The 21,503-nt window shown below is 41.5% G+C and overlaps 1 long non-coding RNA gene across 1 annotated transcript; it reads left to right on the top strand.

Annotated features, from left to right (window-relative positions):
- The first annotated feature begins 7,743 nt into the window (after positions 1-7,743).
- Positions 7,744-21,152, top strand: LOC117093762. Its single transcript, XR_004441225.1, has 5 exons — positions 7,744-7,757; positions 9,876-9,879; positions 13,779-13,784; positions 19,339-19,344; positions 21,084-21,152. It is a non-coding gene; the product is annotated as an uncharacterized LOC117093762 (long non-coding RNA).
- The last annotated feature ends 351 nt before the right edge of the window (positions 21,153-21,503 follow it).

Below are 21,503 nucleotides of genomic sequence, written 5' to 3'. Positions count from 1 at the left end.
GACATCCCTAAGGGCTTCATGAAGCTGCCATACTGGCCCAGGTATGCCTAACTCCCAAGTTTTTGTGTAAAAAAAAAACTTAGGTGTTTTAAATTAGTATGGATAGATCTCAATTATTCATAGCTGAATAAAGGAAAATGAGCTGTTGAACTTGAACAAAAAATAAGATATTTTGAAAAATTTACTCCAGTTACAATTTACCAATAACAATTACAGCTCTTTGCCAGGTGTGGTGGCTCCCTCCTGTAATTTTAGCATTTTGGGAAGCCGAAGCGGACAGATCTCCTGAGGTCAGGAGTTTGAGACCAGCCTGGCCAACATGGTGAAACACCATCTCTACTGAAAACACAAAAATTAGTCAGGTGTGGTGGGGTGCACCTGTAATCCCAGCTACTTGGGAGGCAGAGGCAGGAGCTTAGCTTGAACCTGGAAGGTGGAGGTTGCAATGAGCCGAGATCATGCCACTGCATTCCAGCCTGGGCTTGGAAAAGAAAAGTGAAGTGACATCTTCTGTGATGTGTTGTAAGGAATTGAAAAGTTAAATAATATAGTTTTGATTTATGAACAGATTTAGAGACAAATGGAATATAAAATTCAAACATAGTGTGAAATATATATGAAATGTGGTGTATGACAGATGCAGCAGTAGTGAAATAGGAGATGTGGGCTCAATGTGTCTCACTGGAGACTAAAGCCCACAAATATGCAGTGAGGACCTTGTCTCCCAATGTTTTATTTTTGCACATCTGATGTTTCCACATGTGCAGAGAAGATGTTTAATATTTGACTGTCTTTGGCTGTGGTCTGATGGATGAGTTTCTCCTGACTCAATACACATTGTAACCTGTTCTCAGAGTTCACAGTACATGTCTCTTGGTAAACGTAGATGTTACTACTGTCTGGAAAGGTTGACCATCTACAGCAGACACTCTTGCTCTGTTTGGGAACAGGCACATATTGTTTCTGTAGTTATTTTCAGTTGGTGAATTTTCTGGGGGACTGCCCCATGCCCTTGTCCCACATAAGGTAATTGTCTTAAAGCAGTTCAGGAAGAACAACTTTGTGTAGACTCTGGAATGGGCTGCTTCAAAGTAGGATACTCTATATAACCTATATTCTAATATGCAACCAACAGAAGACAGTACACTTTTTCTTTTTTGTTTTTGTTTTTTAGAAAAAAACTTTTGGAGAAAATAGGCAAGGCATGGTGGCTCATGCCAATAATCCAAGGACTTTGGGAGACCATAACAGGAGTATTACTTGAGGCCAGGAGTTTGAGATCAGGCTGGGCAACATAGGGAGACTTTGTTTCTCTATATAAAAAAAAAATTAATAGGGCATGTTGACATGCAACTACAGTCCCACCTACTCAGGAGGCCAAGGCAGGAAGATCACCTGAGTTCAGGAGTTCCAGGCTACAGTGAGCTATAATCACACCACTGCACTCAAGCCTGAGTGACAAAGTAAGATGTTGTTTATAAAAAAAAGAAACAAATAAAGATTCTTTGTTATAAGAAATAAAACTAATCTTTTTTTTTTTTTTTTTTTGAGACGGAGTCTCGCTCTGTGGCCCAGGCTGGAGTGCAGTGGCCAGATCTCAGCTCACTGCAAGCTCCGCCTCCCGGGTTTTACGCCATTCTCCTGTCTCAGCCTCCCGAGTAGCTGGGACTACAGGCGCCCGCCACGTCGTCGCCCGGCTAGTTTTTTGTATTTTTTAGTAGAGACGGGGTTTCACCGTGTTAGCCAGGATGGTCTCGATCTCCTGACCTCATGATCCGCCCGCCTCAGCCTCCCAAAGTGCTGGGATTACAGGCTTGAGCCACCGCGCCCGGCAATAAAACTAATCTTAAGAGGATGTTCTATAATGTAAATTAACAGATGTTTTATGCCTATATTGAAACTTTTGTTTGTTTATTTGTTTGTTTTTGAGACAGAGTCTCACTCTGTTGCCCAGGCTGGAGTGCAGTGGTGTGATCTCACCTCACCCGCAACCTCCACCTCCCGGGTTCAGCTGTAATCCCAGCCACTCAGGAGGCTGAGGCAGGAGAAATAACATGGTGAAAGTACCAATAAACATGGTGAAATACCATCTCTACTAAAAATACAAGAATCAGCCTGGCATGGTGGCACACACCTGTAGTCCCAGCTACTTGGGAGGCTGAGGCAGAAGGATCACGTGAACCGGGAGGTGGAGGTTATAGTGAACCAAGACTGCATCACTGAACTCCAGCCTGGGGGATGGAGTGAGGCTCTTTCCAAGCAAAAAAAAAAAGAAGAAGAAGAAGAAAAAGAAAAAAGAGGCCGGGCGCGGTGGCTCAAGCCTGTAATCCCAGCACTTTGGGAGGCCGGGATGGGCGGATCACGAGTTCAGGAGATCGAGACCATCCTGGCTAACACGGTGAAACCCCGTCTCTACCAAAACACACACACACAAAAACACCAGCAGGGCGAGGTGGCGGGCACCTGTAGTCCCAGCTACTCGGGAGGCTGAGGCAGGAGAATGGCGTAAACCCGGGAGGTGGAGCTTGCAGTGAGCTGAGATCCGGCCACTGCACTCCAGCCTGGGCGACAGAGCCAGACTCCATCTCAAAAAAAGAAAAAAGAAAGACTTTTATTTTCTTTATGTTTTTTAAATTTTTTTGTTTTGAGACGGAGTCTCGCTCTGTCGCCCAGGCTGGAGTGCAGTGACTGGATCTTGGCTCACTGCAAGCTCCGCCTCCCGGGTTTACTCCATTCTCCTGCCTCAACCTCCCCAGTAGCTGGGACTACAGGCACCCGCCACCATGTCCGGCTAGTTTTTTGTATTTTTTTTTTAGTAGAGATGGGGTTTCACCATGTTAGCCAGGATGGGCTCGATCTCCTGACCTCGTGATCCGCCCGTCTCAGCCTCCCAAAGTGCTGGGATTACAGGCTTGAGCCACCGCGCCTGGCCGGAAAGACTTTTATCTAATAAAAGAAATCAGAAGAAGAAAAAAATAGTGGAGAGATACAACATGATCATGAATGCAAATACTCCGTATTGTCAAGATGTCAGTCCTTCCTAGCTTGATCTGTGATGCAATACAACCTTAAACAAAATTCCACAAACTTCTTTTGCGGCTATTAACAAACTGATTCTAAAGTTTATATGTACAAGCAAAAACCTAGAATAAGTGTACATGTAGAGGCTAAAGACCTAGAATAGCCAACACAATATTGCAGGAGAACATAAAATTGGATGACTGAGACACCACTCAGCTTCAAGATTAAATATAAAGCTATAGTAATCAAGAGAGTGTGATATTGGTAAAAGAATAGACAAATTAGTTGATGGAATGAGTGCAGAGCCCAGAGGTAAGCTCATATTAATATGCTGAATGAATCTTTGATAAAAGACTAAAGGCAGTTGTAATGCAGCCAAGAGAATCCTTTCAACAAATCATGCTAAAACAATTGGACATCCACATACAAAAGCATGAATCACAAACATTACAGCCTCACAAAAACTAACACAAATGGATCACAGACCTAAATTTAAAATGCAAAACTATAAAATTCCTAGAATGTAATTAGAGAAAATCTAGATGACACGGGATTTAGCAATTATAATTTAGATAAAATACCACAAGTTCATTTTCTAAAAGTACAAAATTGATGTCAAATTTACCAAAATTAAGTATTTTTGCTATGTGAAAGACACTGTAGAGAATGAAAAGAAAGACACAGTATGGAAGAAAATATTTGCAAAAGACATATCTGATAAGGATTGTTATCCAAAATATAGGAATGGTTTTCAAACAACAATAAAACAAACGACCTGACTGAAAAGTAAAAATAAAGAGTGAGCCGAAGACCTCAATCAATACCACACCTGAGGGCCGCAGGAATGAAATAACCACAGGTAAACCACTCTTACCACCTGTTGCCCACCCTTCTTTCAGAGAACAGACAGTGAACAAAGGATGATGGGGTCACAGGGGAAGAAAACTCTATGTCTTCAGATCTGTTCACAATCTGGAACTTTAATGTTTACATAGGAAGAAAATAGATTAAAGGCAAACTTACTTTGCTATTTGGCGTTGACCCTAATGGTCAGGCTGTGGTTATCTGTCTTCTCCTGTGGTGTGGGAAACTGAGTGAATATAAGCACCAATCACATGCATACATGTCCACATGTCCACATGCATTTATTTATTTATTTATTTATTTGTTTGTTTGTTTGTTTGTTTTTTGAGACTGAGTTTTGCTCTTGTTGCCCAGGCTGGAGTGCAATAGAATGATCTCAGCTCACAGCAACCTCTGCTGCCCGGGTTCCAGAGATTCTCCTACCTCAGCCTCTTGAGGAGTAGCTGGGATTACAGATATGTGGAACCATGCCCGGCTAATTTTTTGTATTTTTAGTAGAGATAAGGTTGCTCCATGTTGGTCAGGCTGCCCTCGAACTCCCGACCTCAGGTGATCTGCCCCACCTTGGCCTCCCAAAGTGCTGGAATTACAGGCATGAGCCACCACACCCAGCAATAATAGTTCTGCATTTCTTAACATTATCTTACAAGACATCTAACTTTAAATAGGGAAAAATATCAGTACTTTTATGGTGCTCAGCATTAGAAGGTAACTAGTAATCAACTTGTCATGAAATCTTGGCATTCTATCTGCACTGGGTGCATGTATAGTTACCTTTGGCAGCATAACAAACCATCCCAAAACTGATTAGCTCATAATTGAACTGCTCGGTCATTTAGCCATTCATCTCTCTAAAAACTCTAGGAACAGAAGGCCATTCTTCTGTTCTTAGTTGAGCTCCTTCAGACATGTATCATGAGCTGCTCATTGACTAGGAAGGCAGCTCTCTTCTAGGGGTGAGCTTCTACGTCTTGGGCTGTTAACAGGGGCACCTTGCTTCTCCTCCCCATGGTATCTTATCCTCCAGCTGGCTAATACGGGCTTGTTTCATGAAGATGGCAGCATTCTGAAAGAAAAACAGAAGCAGGCCTGGCATGGTGGCTCACACCTGTAATCCCAGAACTTTAGTAGGCCAAGGCAGGTGGATCACCTTAGGTCAGGAGTTTGAGACCAGCCTGGCCAACATGGTGAAACCCCATCTCTACTAAAAATACAAAAATTAGCTGGGTGTGGTGACACATGCCTGTAGTCTCAGCTACTCGGGAAGCTGAGTCAGGAGAATTGCTTGAACCTGGGAGATGGAGGTTGCAGTGAGACAAGATCATGCTACTGCACTCCAGCCTTGGTGACAGAGAAAAATTCCTTCTCAAAAAAAGAGAAAAAACAGAGAGAGAAAAGAAAAGGAAAACAGAAGTAGTCAAAACTGTTTGACCCTAGGCCCCATACTAACACATTGTCATGTTCCCAGGTTTCTACTGCCCTGAGCAAGTAAGGCCAGCCAGAGCAAGTGTTTGGAAAATAGATTCTGGATCTTGATGGGAATGGCTGTAAAAGCACCTGACAATGGACATGAATACAGGAGGGATGAAAAATTGCTACCATATTTGCAATCAGTATCATTCTGCTGTTGTTTGTTTGTTTGTTTTGAGAGGGAGTCTTGCTCTGTCGCCAGACTGGAGTACAGTGGTTCAAGCTATTTTTGTGCCTCAGCCTCTTGAGTAGGTGGGATTACAGGCCCACACCACCACACACAGTTAATTTTTGTATTAATAGTAGAGACGGGGTTTCACCATGTTGGCCAGGGTGGTCTCGATCTCCTGACCTTGTGATCTGCCTGCCTCGGCCTCCCAAAGTGCTGGGATTACAAGCGTGAGCCACCGCACCAGCCCATTCTGCTTTTTCTTCATATGCGGTCCACAGAACTCTTTCACATCAAGAAAATTTTCCAAACACCCACAGCTACTAAGTGGCTGGGCTGGGACTCAGCATCAACTATCACTCCAAAGCCTGTGTACCTCCATGGAGCGCACTATTCAAGTAGCTGCCCTAGACTCTTAAAATCCTGGAAAGTGACACTTCAAAAATAGAAACCAGATTGCTTTTAGATTTGTGCCCACATAGTACTGTTTACTATTGGGAAAAATCTCACGAAATTACTGAGGTACATGGTGGCTCATATCTGTAATTCTAACACTTTGGGAAGCTGAGATGGGAGGATCACTTAAGCTCAGGTAAGCTGAGATGGGAGGATCACTTAAGCTCAGGAGTCCAAGTGCAGCCTGGGCAACACGGTAAGATCCTGTCTCAATAAAAGAAATTAAAAAAATTAACCAGGCATGATGATACTCAGGCGTCTAGGGTAGGATTGTTTAAACCTGGAAGGTGGAGGCTGTATTAAGCCATGATTGATTACACCACTGCACTCCGGCCTGGGTGACAGAGTGAGACAGAGTGTTTTGTTTGTTTGTCTCAAACAAAACAAAACAAAAACAAAAAAGAAATTGCAAAAGCATTTTGAAAGAACATAGAATAACTTGGAAAAAGTAGCTGACATAGCTGATATGGAATAATTTGGAAAACATAACTTATTTTAGATAATCAAAGCCCAACAACACATCACTTTTTTTTTTTATCATACGAAACATTTGAAGACTTTTACAAGAGAAAAACTTTAGAGAAATTAAGTTTAACATAGTTTAATTGAGCAAAGAATAATTTGCAAATTAAGCAGCCTGTGGGTCCCTAGTAGCCTCAGAGAGACTCCAGCACAGCCACGTGGAAAAAAAGATTTATGTACAGAAAAAGCAAAGTGATATACAGGAAATGGAAGTGAGGTACAGAAACAGCCAGATTTATTACAGCTTGGGATTTGCCTTATTTGAATATGGTTTGACCAGTTGATGTTCTTTTATTGGCAAAAACACAGTGGTTGATACAAGAATAGGTTACAATCTATGTACACATTCAGCTCGGTTTTCATTTACTATGTACAGAAAATCCTATTAACCAAAATTAAACATAAAAGGGGTCAGCTTTAGGCTATAATTAATTTAGCAATATCTCCCTTTTGGTTATCTCCTCAATTTCAAGAAATAAACCAAAACTTTAGACATTGATATTACTTTGTCACCATTACAATACTTATTTAGTCTCAAATTCCACTATAAAATAGCAGAACTGTGGGGTTTTTTTTGTTTTTTTCCATAAGTTTAGTAAGTTTTTTTTTTTTTTTTTTTTTTTTGAGACGGAGTCTGTCTCTGTTGCCCAGGCTGGAGTGCAGTGGCCGGATCTCGGCTCACTGCAAGCTCCACCTCCTGGGTTTACGCCATTCTCCTGCCTCAGCCTCCCGAGTAGCTGGGACTACAAGCGCCCGCTACCTCGCCCGGCTAGCTTTTTTGCATTTTTTTAGTAGAGACAAGGTTTCACTGTGTTAGCCAGGATGGTCTCGATCTCCTGACCTCGTGATCTGCCTGTCTCGGCCTCCCAAAGTGCTGGGATTACAGGCTTGAGCCACCACGCCCGGCCAGAACTGTGGGTTTTATAAAGTGAAAACAAGTACTTCAGGTTATTATTTTTTTAAATGATTACAGTAGAAGAAACCTCCTTGTATTGAAATCTGCTTTCTACCAAAGAAAAACAAGATGTGGCCAGTTTTAGAATCTACCTATTTCTTTAAATTTGCAGTTTGACTATATCACATTTAGCATGAATGACTCCATTTTGGTTTGGTTTGGTCTGTTTGGGCCTAGCGAACAAGCTCAGTCCAGAATGATGGCCTCAAATAATTTTGTTTAAAAAATTTCCCCTCTTTTGATTAAGTTTTCACATAGGTCAGAGTGTCACCAAAACTTAGGGTCTTAGTGTCACTCTCAGTTTCCATTATTTTAGGTTTCCGTTCTTATCAGGTCATTCATAGGTTATGGTGTTCTTATGGTCACATGCATCTTCAAGTTTTCATCATTCCAGTTAAAGACAGACCACTTGAGATGACTGCATGCAAAGATTTGTAATTTTTGAGACAATAGAGTGCAGTAGGGAGACTATTATTCTGACTATCAGGAAAATAATGTCAAGAGCTAGAAGTATGCTTTTTTTTTTTTTTCTTTTGAGATGAAATCTCACTCTTGTCACCTAGGCTGGAGTGCAATGGCACAATCTCAGCTCACTGCAACCTCTGCCTCCTGGGTTCAAGTGATTCTCCTGCCTCAGCCTCCCAAGTAGCTGGGATTACAGGCATGTGTCACTATACCCGGCTAATTTTTGTATTTTTAGTGGAGACAAGGTTTCACCATGTTGGCCAGGCTGGTCTCGAATTTTGACCGGTGATCCTGCCTCGGCTTCCCAAAGTGCTGGGATTACAGGTGTGAGCCACCGTTGCAGGCCTGAAGTATGCTTTCTAACCAAGGACCCCATGAACCAACCAAGATTAAATAGATCAAATAATTAGCTTGTTAAATGGTCTACTCATTTCAACCAAGCAGTCTGTTCATTAATTTCCTACAATGGAATCTCTGTAATACTCGATGTATTTCTCCATGTGCAACTACAAATACTAGCAACTGCACAGATACTTCTCTGTTTATCCAGTAAGTAAACTAGATACATTCTTTTATTTAGCACAACTTTAGTTGAAAAAAAAAAAAAAGCCGGGCATGGTGGTTGAAGTCTGTAATCCCAGCACTTCGGGAGGCTGAGACAGCCGGATCACGAGGTCGGGAGATCGAGACCATCCTGGCTAACACGGTGAAAACCCGTCTCTACTAAAAAATGCAAAAAAACTAGCCGGGCGAGGTAGCAGGCACCTGTGGTCCCAGCTACTTGGGAGGCTGAGGCAGGAGAATGGCGTGGACCCGGGAGGCGGAGCTTGCAGTGAGCCAAGATCGGCCACTGCACTCCAGTCTGGGCCAGAGCGAGACTCTGTCTCAAAAAAAAGAAAACCAAAAAACAAAAGGCTTCCAATGACCTTTTATAAAGGTCAACACATTTTTTCCACTCTAGATGGATCCGACTGTCATCGATTGCAATTACAAAAGCAATCTAGTGAATTTAGTTAGCTTTGCTCAGTACTATTATATCTGTAATACCTTATTTAACAGTTTTACAACTTTCCTAGTGAAATAAATATCTTTGTAATTGGACACCTTTTCAGAAAGGTTTCATGAGGGAAAAAATGTCTTAGTATCCTTTTAGCTACTGTTAAAACATCATCCTTCTTGCATCGGAAAGCTTTTATACTACCAGAAAACATGCATTAAAAATAACAGTTGCCAGGTGTGCAGTTTTCTGTCCATTGCTCATGTCTGTAATCCCAGTATTTTGGGACTGAGGTGTGATGATCCCCAGAGGGCAGGAGTTCCAGACCAGACTAACATGATAAAATCCCGTCTCTACTAAAAACACAAAAATCACCTGGGTGTACTAGCGGCCCCCTGTAATCCTAGCTACATGGGAGGCTGAGGCAGGCGAATTGCTTGAACTCATGAGGCAGAGGTTGCAGTGAGCCAAGATCAAGCCATTACACTCCAGCCTGGGCAACATGAGTGAAACTCAGTCTCAAAAAAGAAAAAAAAAAAAAAAGCCTGGCGAGGTGGCTTATGCCTGTAATCCCAGCACTTTGGGAGGCTGAGGCGGGTGGATCACGAGGTCAGGAGTTCGAGACCAGCCTGGCCAATATGGTGAAACCCCGTCTCTACTAAAAATACAAAAATTAGCTAGGCATGATGGTATGTGCCTGTAGTCCCAGCTACTTGGGAGACTGAGGCAGAAGAATCGCTTGAATCCAAGAGGTCGACGTTGCAATAAGCCGCGATCTTGCCACTGCACTCCAGCCTGGGCCACAGAGTGAGACTCTGTCTCAAAAAAAAAAAAAAAAAAAATGACAATTTCTGTATAAATGTTTAAATGGCCCACAAGGTAGCAGAAACATACATAAACTTAATTGTCTTCTAAGAATTATAAGTTTGACAAAAAAAAAATTGGTCTTAACTTAGTGTAGTAATTTAGAATCGTCACCACACAAACACACACAAACACACACACACACAATTTATATTTAATGTTAATTACTTTATCTTTTCTGTGATGAGTAGTGAAATGCAGAGTTTTTAATAATGGAAACTTCAAGAACTCAGGAATAGGGGCCGAACAAGGAGGCTCACACCTGTAATCCCAGCACTTTGGGAGGCTGAAGAAGGCAGATCACAAGGTCAGGAGTTCGAGACCAGCCTGCCCAACATAGTGAAACCCATTTCTACTAAAATTACAAAAATTATGCATGGTGGTAGCCGCCTGTTGTCCCAACTACTTGGGAGGCTGAGGCAGGGGAATTGCTTGAAACTGGGAGGTGGAGGTTGCAGTGAGCAGAGATCATGCCATTGCACTCCAGCCTAGGTGACAAGAGTGAAACTCCATCTCAAAAAAAAAAAAAAATTAATTTAATTCTAAAAAAAGAACTCAGGAAAAATCAAGTGGCCACCTAGGTTCTCTGTGAGTCCACACTTAACATTAAGTTTATGTCTTCTTAAACACTTCTTAAACATTTCTTAAACATTGGGTTACTTTCCCCCAATTTAGGTGCACACCACTATTCCTGAGAGGTTATCATAGTTAATTTGACTTGGACCACAGAGTTTATTTAAACAGCATATCTAAAACATTTCTGTACTGGCTGATATAACTTTAAAAATGTGGCAGAGTACTTTTGTAATGGTCAATTAATTTTTGTCTTATCTGGGCTCACAGGTTTTTTTTTGTTTTTTTTTTGAGATGGAGTCTCGCTCTGTCACCCAGGCTGGAGTGCTGTGGCCGGATCTCAGCTCACTGCAAGCTCCGCCTCCCGGGTTCACGTCATTCTCCTGCCTCAGCCTCCCGGGTAGCTGGGACTACAGGTGCTGCCACCTCGCCCGGCTAGTTTTTTGTAGTTTTTAGTAGAGACGGGGTTTCACCGTGTTAGCCAGGATGGTCTTGATCTCCTGACCTCGTGATCCGCCCGTCTTGGCCTCCCAAAGTGCTGGGATTACAGGCTTGAGCCACCGTGCCCGGCCTGACAGGTTTTTTTTGTTTGCTTGTTTTGGTTTTTTGTTTTGTTTTGTTTTCGAGACGGAGTTTCTCTCTTGTTGCCCGGACTGGAAATGGCACGATCTTGGCTCACCACAACCTCTGCCTCATGGGTTCAAGCAATTCTCCTGCCTCAGTGTCCCAAGTGGCTGGGATTACAGGCATGTGCCACCATGCCCAGCTAATTTTGTATTTTTAGTAGAGATGGGGTTTCTTCATGTTGGCCCGGCTGGTCTCCAACTCCTGACCTCAGGTGATCTGCCCTCCTCGGCCTACCAAAGTGCTAGGGTTACAGGCATGAGCCACGGTGCCTGGCCTATTAGAAGATTTACAAAAACAAAACCATTTATTGTTTGATGCAGGGAATTTAGTTTTACAATCAAATGACCCAAGAAAGACAGCACGAGAAAAACCCTATCTCTACTCTCTCTCTTTTTAAATTAATTAAAAAGGTGAATAAAAATATGTTACTGTGTTATAGTAATAATACATAAAATTTTTGTTCCAAGAGAAAATCAACTTTTACTTTTCTATTAGTGTGTTACCAATACTAAAGCTAATTTTGGCCAGGCACAGTGGCTCACACCTGGAATCCCAATACTTTAGAAGGTCGAGGCAGGCAGATCACCTGAGGTTAGGAGTTCGAGAACAGCCTGGCCAATATGCAAAATCCTGTCCCTACTAAATTACAAAAATTAGCCGGGCGTGGTGGCAGGCACGTGTAGTCCCAGCTACCAGAGAGGCTAAGCAGGAGAATCACTTGAACCCAGGAAGTGGAGGTTGCAGTGTGCCGAGATTGCGCCACTGCACTCCAGCCTAGGTGACACAGCAAGACTCTGTCTCAAAAAAAAAAATTAAAATTAAAAAAATTAAAAGCTAATTTTCACAAAACTTTATAAATAAATCCACCAAATCTATCATTTTGACCACTCTAGATTTCCATACATAGTTTATAATCTCTTTTAATTACCTTTTTTTTCTTTTTTGATAGGGAGTTTCGCTTTTGTTGCCCCGACTGGAGAGCAATGGCGCAGTCTCTCCTCACTGCAACCTCTGCCTCCCGGGTTCAAGTGATTCTCCTGCCTCAGTCTCCCGAGTAGCTGGGATTACAAGCATGTGCCACCATGTCAGGCTAATTTTGTATTTTTAGTAGAGACGGAGTTTCTCCATGTTGGTCAAGCTGGTCTCCAACTCCCGACCTCAGGTGATCCGCCTGCCTCGGCCTCCCAAAATGCTGGGATTATAGGGATGAGCCACTGCTCCCAGGTTTCTTTTAATTACTTTTTAAACTTTCTGTATTTTATTTTATCTATGTTCTTTTTATTTTCTCAATTTGAGACAATCTTTAAGTAATTTCAAACAAGACAAAATATTTTTAACTTTCTTCATTGAAAACATATTTTTGCTTTTGTTTGCACACTATGCAAAATTGTTTTTCTTAGATCCAGTAGTTTTAATTATATATATTAATTACATTAACTCTTAAAAACCTAATTTTTAGTGAAATCTCTAGTAAATAATTTTGAACTGTTTGGTATCAGTATTTGTAGACAAAAACCATTTTATATTTTTAATAGATTTTTTTCAAATTCTCTGTTAACTAGCAGATCTAAATATGTTTAGCTTTTCTATATCACATAAAAATAAGAGTCTAGTTGGATATGGTGGCTCACGCTTGTAATCCCAGAATTGTGAAAGGCCAAGGCACAAAGACTGCTTAAGCCCAGGGATTGGAGGCAAGCCTGGGCAACATGGCAAAACCCCATGTCTACAAAAAATACAAAAATTAGCTCGGCATGGTTACCTGCATCTGTAGTACCAGCTACCCAGGAGGCTGAGGTAGGAGAATTGCCTGAGCCCAGGAGATGGAGAGTGCAATGAACTGTGATCAAGCCACTTCACTCCATCCTGGATGACAGAGACCGTTTTTAAAAAAATTAAATGCCAAAGCATATAAACTTAATCTTATGGGACTTTGGGGGCGGAGATTTGTTTTTATTATTATATCGACAGCTTTGCGGCTACAGGTGATGTCTGATTACATGAAAAACTTTTTTAGTGGTGATTTCTGAGATTTTAGTGCACCTATATCCCAAGCAATGTACACAGTACCCAATGTGTAGTCTTTTTTTTTTTTTTTTCCTTTTTTTGAGACAGAGTCTCGCTCTGTCACCCTAGCTGGTGTGCAGTGGTGCCATCTTGGCTCACTGCAAGCTCCACCTCCCAGGTTCACGCCATTCTCTTGCCTCAGCCCCCCGAGTAGTTGGGACTACAGGTGCCCTTCACCACGCCCAACTAATTTTTTTTTTTTTTTTTATTTTTAGTAGAGACGGGGTTTCACGGTGTTAGCCAGGATGGTCTCGATCTCCTGACCTCGTGATCCGCCCGCCTCGGCCTCCCAAATTGCAGAAGCTTTTTAGTTTAATTAAGTCACATTTATTGATCTTTGTTTTTGTTGTATTTGGTTTTGGGTTTTTGGTCATGAAATCTCTGCGTAAGCCAAAGCCTAGAAGAGTGTTTCCGATGTTATCTTGCAAAATTTTTATAGTTTCAAGTTTTACATTTAAGTCTTTGATCCACCTTGGGTTGATTTTTGTATAAAGTGAGCAATGAAGATACAGTTTTATTCTTCTACATGTGGTTTGCCAATTATCTCAGCAGTATTTGTTGAATAGGATGTCTTTTCCCTACTTCATGTTTTTGTTTAGTTTGTTGAAGATCAGTTGGCTGAAAGTATTTGGCTTTATTTCTTTATTCACTATTCTATTCCATTTGTCTATTTGCCTATTTTTATACCAGTACCATGCTGCTTTGGTAACTACAGTCTTCTAGTATAGTTTGAAGTCAGATAATATGATATCTCTAGATTTGTTCTTTTTGCTTAGTTTTGTTTTGGCTGTGCGGGCTCTTTTATTTTAGAATGTTTTTCTAGTTTTGTGAGGAATGATTGTGGTATTTTGACAAGAATGGTATAAATTTGTAGATTGCTTCCAGCACTATGATGATTTTCACAATATTGACTCTACACATCCATGAGCATGGGATGTGTTTCCATTTGTTTGTGTCATCTTTGATTTCTTTCAGCAGTGTTTTCTTTTCTTTTTGAGACGGAGTCTCACTCTGTCACCCAGGTTGGAGTGCAGTGGCTGGATTTCAGCTCACTGCAAACTCTGCCTCCCAGGTTTATGCCATTCTCCTGCCTCAGCCTCCCGAGTAGCTGGGACTATAGGCGCCCGCCACCTCGCCCGGCTAGTTTTTTTTGTATTTTTCAGTAGAGACGAGGTTTCACCGTGTTAGCCAGGATGGTCTCGATCTCCTGACCTCATGATCCGCCCGTCTCGTCCTCCCAAAGTGCTGGGATTACAGGCATGAGCCACCACGCCCAGCCTTTCAGCAGTGTTTTCTAATACTCCTTGTAGAGGTCTTTCACCTCTTTGGTTAGGTATATTCCTTTTTTTTTTTTTTTTTTTTTTTTTTTTTTTTTTTGAGGCGGAGTCTCGCTCTGTCTCCCGGACTGGAGTGCAGTGGGGATCTCAGCTCACTGCAAGCTCCGCCTCCGGGTTTACGCCATTCTCCTGCCTCAGCCTCCCGAGTAGCTGGGACTACAGGCGCCCGCCACCTCGCCAGCTAGTTTTTGTATTTTTAGTAGAGACGGGGTTTCACCGTGTTAGCCAGGATGGTCTCGATCTCCTGACCTCGTGATCCGCCCGTCTCGGCCTCCCAAAGTGCTGGATTACAGGCTTGAGCCACCGCGCCCGGCCAGGTATATTCCTAAGTATATTTTTTCTGCAGCTGGTGTAAAGGGGTTGAGTTCTTGACTTGATTCTCAGCTCAGTCACTTGGTGTATACAGTGATATTGATTTGTGTACATTGATTTCATATCCTGAAACTTTACTAAATTTATTTATCAAATCTAGGAGCTGTTTGAATAAGTCTTTAGAGTTTTCTAGGTATACAATCATATCATCGACAAGCAGTGACAGTTTGACTTCCTCTTTACCAATTTGGATGCCCTTTATTCCATTTTTTCTTTTTGATGGAGTCTCACTCTGTCACCAGTCTGGAGTGTAGTGGCCCAGTCTGGGCTCACTGCAACCTCCACCTTCTGGGTTCAAGCGATTCTCCTGCCTCAGCCTCCCAAGTAGCTAAGACAACAGGTACATGCCACCACACCCAACTGATTTTTGTGTTTTTAGTAGAGAGGGAATTTCATCATGTTGGCCACAATGGTCTCGATCTTTTGACCTCAGGATCTGCCCGCCTCAGCCTCCCAAAGTACTGGGATTACAGGTATGAGCCACCGCTCACTTATACTTTGACTTGCTACATCTTTATTCTGCATGAATGTTAACATAATTATAGATAGATGTTGATATAGATATACGTAAGTACATAAACACACACAGGATTATATTAGTTTGTATATGTAAATATTTATGCATACAAAAGATATTCATCAATAGATATTTCTAATTTTCCAGCCTAACCTGAAGACACAGATGAAGACTTACTTTTCACCTATATTGCTTTATACCATCTCAGATTGGAACACAGCCATAAAGCATTATGTACAAAACATGAACAAACTTCATGTTCATGAGCATGGCCTGTGAAGTAATATTTTGGTAGTGTGATGTAAGGCTTTATGTCCAGCTTAGCATTTTAGGTCCTTAATTTTCTTCTCAGAGTATGCCTGTATTATTCATATCCATCATTTTGAGCCTAGCTTGATGTCTACACTTTCCCAGTTTAGCTAATCAGTTGGTTATATTTACCTGAGCTGACCTAATTGGCTTTTTGCAATCATGCATGCTGAGCTAATTTGCTTATTTAACTTATCTGGGATGCAGGGGTAGAGATGAAGATGACCTCTGTCCTACATGGGACATATGCACGAATAAACTTGACCTATACATACATATGTGACTTATTCTTTGTGTATATGTTTACCCATCAACCTATCTTATATGCATATTTATATTTACAGAAAAAAGGCACTGAAATAATGTTGGTTAAAAGGTCATTTCTATTTTCTTTACTTCCAGACTACATAAATCCAATCAGCCAGTTATCTCAGTGAAGATTTATAAAATCCAAGTCAAAATTTTGCCACACTTTTGTTTTCTTCATAAATTTGAAAATGTCCTTCTTACCTGGCACCCAGGTCTTTTCATTTCTGAATCTCAATATATCAGCCTAGTGGGCTTCTGTCCATCCAGTTGAAAAAAGCAGGAATGTCTGACATCAGTAAGACTATCCTTACTCAGAAAGAAGAAAGAAGTTTTGAGCTAGCTAATAAGAGCCGCCATTAGCACTTCTGTATATGATCACTATGGTCTGGTTGAAATGCGGCCTGGTACCATGTACAGCCATATTTGCTTTCACTATGATGGCCTATCTTCCAGAAAGAGTGCTAGACTTTTGTCCCATTACCATAAAGATACTACTTCAGTCACAAAGATGAAAAGACAAAATTGTACTTTTACATCACATACTCATAAAAATGAAGTTGATCCCATGTCTTAAAGAAAGCCCTGATGAGAAAAAAAAATAAACATTTTACAATTTAGGTGAGAATCTTAGGACTGGGGCTGGTTTACCTCTGGCCATATGTTCAACATGAAGGGATGGATCAACCTTGACATGGCAGTCAATGAGTTCCGTTGGTTAGTGCATGCTTATTTTCCAGAAGTGAGCAACAAAGACCAATGCTTCCTTTATATATGTTAAATGCAGCAGGATGTATGTCAGAGCATACCTTTATTAGTGTACTCTTCTAGGTCTAGTTTACAGGGCAAATATATTTATACATGTATAGAAGTTACTTTCCTTGGGGGGAGGGGGATGGAGTCTCACTCTCTTGCCCAAACTGGAGTGCAGTGGTGCAATCTCAGTTCACCGCAACCTCCGCCTCCTGGGTTCAAGTGATTCTCCTGCCTCGCCCCCCCAAGTAGCTGGGACTACAAGGATGCACCCCTACATCCAGCAAATTTTTGTATTTTTAGTAGAGACGGGGTTTCACCATATTGGCGAGTCTGATCTCGAACTCCTGACTTCATGATCTGTCTACTTCAACCTCCCAAAGTGCTGAGATTACAGGCCTGAGCCACTGCAGCTGACCAGGTAAATAGATTTTTAAAACTTACATACAGGATTATAGGAGTATATCTAGGTAAATATTTATATATACAAGAAATGTTCCCCAATAGACCATTTTTAATCACTTGGCATATACAAATTATACAGATATATAATTACTTTCAATCTCTTTTGCTCAGTAGCATTTCAGAATGGAACATAGCCATACAATATTGTTTATATAAACATTAAAAAAACCCTTCACCTTCAGTAGCATAGGCTTCAGAAATAAGCTGACAGCAAAGCCATGTTATTCATGTTGTTCAGGTTTGCATTTCAGGGCCCTGCATTCCTTCTCAGTGTATGTATGTGCTCTCCACACCCACTAGTTTGGGCCTGCTTTGATAAACCTGTAGTCACTATTTAGATAATTGTTTGATTGGATCTACCTAGGCTAAGAAAATTGGCTGATTGGAATCACCTTGGGTTAATCTAATTGGCTAGATTCAGCTTTACTGATATAATTGGCTAATTGGTATTACTTCGGCTCATTTAATTGGCAAATTGGAATCACCTTGGGCTAATCTAATTGACTAACTGGATTCACCTTTACTGATATAATTGACTAATTGGTATCACTTGTGCTCATTTAATTGGCTGATTGGAATCACCTGGGCTGAGCTAACTAGCCAACTAGAATCACATGAGCTGAGTTCATTGACCATGTCTTGAGGAGAATGAGTAAGGTAATGACCTCTTACATACTTTTCTTTTGGGGCTTTTTTTTTCAAGACATACTCATAAGTAGACATTAATTAGACATATGTATATAAGCCTTAGTTTTTATATGTGTTTTCCTACATACCATACATGTCTTATATCTGTTTCTAAATCTACAGAAGAAAGTTTCCTGCCGGGCATGGTGGCTCACGCTTGTAATCCCAGCACTTTGGAAGGCTGAGGTGGGCTGATCACCCAAGATCAGGGATTCCAGACCAGCGTGGCCAACATGGTAATACCCCGTCTCTACTAAAAGTATAAAAATTAGCTGGGCGTAGTGGCAGGCGCCTGTAGTCCCAGTTACTCGGGAGACTGAGGGAGGAGAATCGCTTGAACCTGGGAGGTGGAGGTTGCAATGAGCCGAGATCATTGTGCCACTGCACTCCAGATATTAGTATGTCTGGGCCCTGCTTTTCTTCTCAGTGTAGAAAAGTGCTTTTTACATCCACCATTCTGACTTAATGAATCTACAGTCACTATTCAGATTATTGGCGGATTCGATCCACCTGGGCAGAACTAAGTGCCTTATTGGAATCAGCTAACTTTAGCTAATTGGTTAATTAGATACTTCTAAAACTGAGCTAATTGACTGATTGGAAACACAGGGTTTCAACTAACTGGCTAACTGGACTCGCTAGAACCTAGCTGATTTCCTGACTAAAAGCACATGAGCTGAGCTTTTTGTTTAGCATCATCGAGGCTGAGTTAATTGGCAAATTAGATTCACCAGGGCTAATCTCAGTGACTGAAATTGTTAAGGCTGAACTAAGTGGCTGTTTGAAATCACCTGGGCTGAGCTAAGTTACTGATTGGAATCACGTGGGTTGAGTCAATTGGCAAAATGTAATCACCTGGGCTGAGGAAATTTACTGATTGGAATTGCCTAGATTGAGCTGATTGGGTAAATGGAATCACTTGGGCTGAGCTATTTGGCTAATGCGATTCTCCTGGGCTCAGCTAATTTGCTATTTGAAAACACCTAACTTGAGCTTATTGGCTTATTAAATTTGCCTGATGAAATTGTATTCATCTATCTTGAGGAGCATGAGTAGGGACATAACCTCTGATTTACTTTTCATTTGTGAGTTTTTTGTTTTGTTTTGTTTTTTTGATGGAGTCTCACTCTGTCACCCAGGTTGGAGTGCAATGGCTCCATTGCTACTCACCACAACCTCCACCTCCCAGGTTCAAGTCATTCTCCTGCCTCAGCCTCCCGAGTATCTGGGATTACAGGAACCCACCACCACACCCAGCTCCATCTGAAAAAAAAAAAAAAAAAAATTCTATTTCTATGTCACATATTTGAAAATAAAAGCCCTAAATTTGAGGGAAGCTTTAAAAAGAATTATTTCTCATTTGCAAATTTGTGTTAAGGCCTTCAAGCTGAGGCTAGTTTATCCACGTTTTCACGTTCACCAGAATTACAAAGGACATTTTTGACTTCGCAATAAATGACTCTTATGGCCTTAGTACATTTTTGCTAACAGATGTGAGCAACAAAAACCAATTCTTTCTTTGAAAACATTAAATGCAGCAAGATGCAGGTCAGAGCATATACCTCCATTTGTGTGCTCTTATCGATGGAATTTATTTATTTATTTATTATTTATTTATTTATTTATTTATTATTATTATTATTTTTTGAGATGGAGTCTCGCTCTGTCGCCCAGGCAGGAGTGCAGTGGCCGGATCTCAGCTCACTGCAAGCTCCGCCTCCCGGGTTTATGCCATTCTCCTGCCTCAGCCTCCCAAGTAGCTGGGACTACAGGCGCCAGCCACCTCGCCCGGCTAGTTTTTTGTATTTTTTAGTAGAGACGGGGTTTCACCGTGTTAGCCAGGATGGTCTCGATCTCCTGACCTCGTGATCCGCCCGTCTCGGCCTCCCAAAGTGCTGGGATTACAGGCGTGAGCCACTGCGCCCGGCCATTGATGGAATTTAAAGGGCAAATAAGATTTTGCATTTATTGAAGTTTTTCTTTAACTTGCTGTAAGTACCAACACCCATTTATCGTTTGACCTCTTATATCTTTATTCTGTCTGCATATGGAAAAAATGATAGTTAGATCTGTATATAGATAGTCATGGGTAGACAGATAAACACACACATACAGAATTATATGACTTCACCTGTGGAGATATTTATGTATACAAAACATATTAATCAACAAACATTTTTTTTTTTTTTTTTTTTTTTGAGACGGAGTCTCGCTCTGCCGCCCAGGCAGGAGTGCAGTGGCCGGATCTCAGCTCACTGCAAGCTCCGCCTCCCGGGTTTATGCCATTCTCCTGCCTCAGCCTCCCAAGTAGCTGGGACTACAGGTGCCCGCCACCTCGCCTGGCTAGTTTTTTGTATTTTTTTTAGTAGAGACGGGGTTTCACCGTGTTAGCCAGGATGGTCTCGATCTCCTGACCTCGTGATCTGCCCGTCTCGGCCTCCCAAAGTGCTGGGATTACAGGCTTGAGCCACCGCACCCGGCCGGCAAGGATGCAGATATAAACTTACTCTCACCTATATGGATCCATACCATCTCAGAATGGAACACAGCCATACAATGTTATGTTTAAACATCAACAAAGCTTCACATATGGGTGCATGGCCTGGGAAGTATGTTTTTGGTAAAGCCATTTAAGACTAGTTCCAGCTTAGCATTTCAGGGCCCTGCATCCTTTCTCACTGTATGCCTATGTGATTCACATTTGCCATTTGGGTCCTGCCTGGATGTCTTCCAGTTTAGCTAATTGACTTATATCCATCTAAGATGGTCTAAGTGGCTCATTAAACTCAGCTGGGCTATAGAAGTTGGGAAGGAAAACGACCTCTGACCTACTTATTCTGAGGCTTCTCTACAGGACATAAACAATAATGGAAATTATGTTGGCATACCTATGTTACCCATTTTCCGTGCATATGTTTCTCTAGCCATCTATCTTATATCTGTATCTATATGTATAAAAAAGACTGCCAAAGAAGAGTAGGTTAAAGGTGATTTTTACTTCATTTTGCATTCAGGCCAGGTAAATCCAATCAGCCATTAGCTCAGTGAAGTTTTATCAAATCCAATCCACCACCAAATCATGTTGTGCTAAATGTGAAAATATCCTCATTACTGGGCACCAAGGTGTTTTAAATGCAGAGTCTAATCAAAATAGCCCACGGGGTTCTGTCCATCCAGCTAGGAATCTTCAGACATGCCAGTGAGCCTAATTTTTTTCACAAGGAACTCTGGCCTGATCAATAAGAACCACCTTTGGTGCTTCAGTGCAGTGTCATTATCGAAGACAGCCAGGTAACACGTACCATTATATTTGCTTTCAGTATCATAATCTATCTTCTAATAAGAAACTTAGGCTTTCTTTCCATTATCATAAAGACCCTAATTTAGCCATAAAGGCAAAAGGGCAAGAGTGTACTTTCACATTGCACACTCGTGGAAATAAACAAGAGCCCCTGTCTTGATGAAAGTCTCTTAATAAGAAAAAAGAAACATTCTCAAATTTTGGTGAGAAACTTCTGACTGAGGCTAGTTCAACTTTGGCCCCATATGTAACAGAAACAGAAGGATCAACATTGACATGGCAATGAACGACTTCCATTGCCTTAGTGCAATTTTTTGTTTTGTTTTGTTTTTGAGATGGAGTTTCGCTCATTTGGCCCAGGCTGGAGTGTAATGGCACGATCTCGGCTCACCACAACCTCCGCCTC

Source organism: Trachypithecus francoisi, unplaced genomic scaffold (genome assembly GCF_009764315.1).
Source record: "Trachypithecus francoisi isolate TF-2019V2 unplaced genomic scaffold, Tfra_2.0 Lachesis_group12, whole genome shotgun sequence".
In the NCBI taxonomy this organism is placed as follows: Eukaryota; Metazoa; Chordata; class Mammalia; order Primates; family Cercopithecidae; genus Trachypithecus; species Trachypithecus francoisi.
Note: the sequence above shows the minus strand (reverse complement) of the source record. Positions and strands in the feature narration are given on the sequence as shown.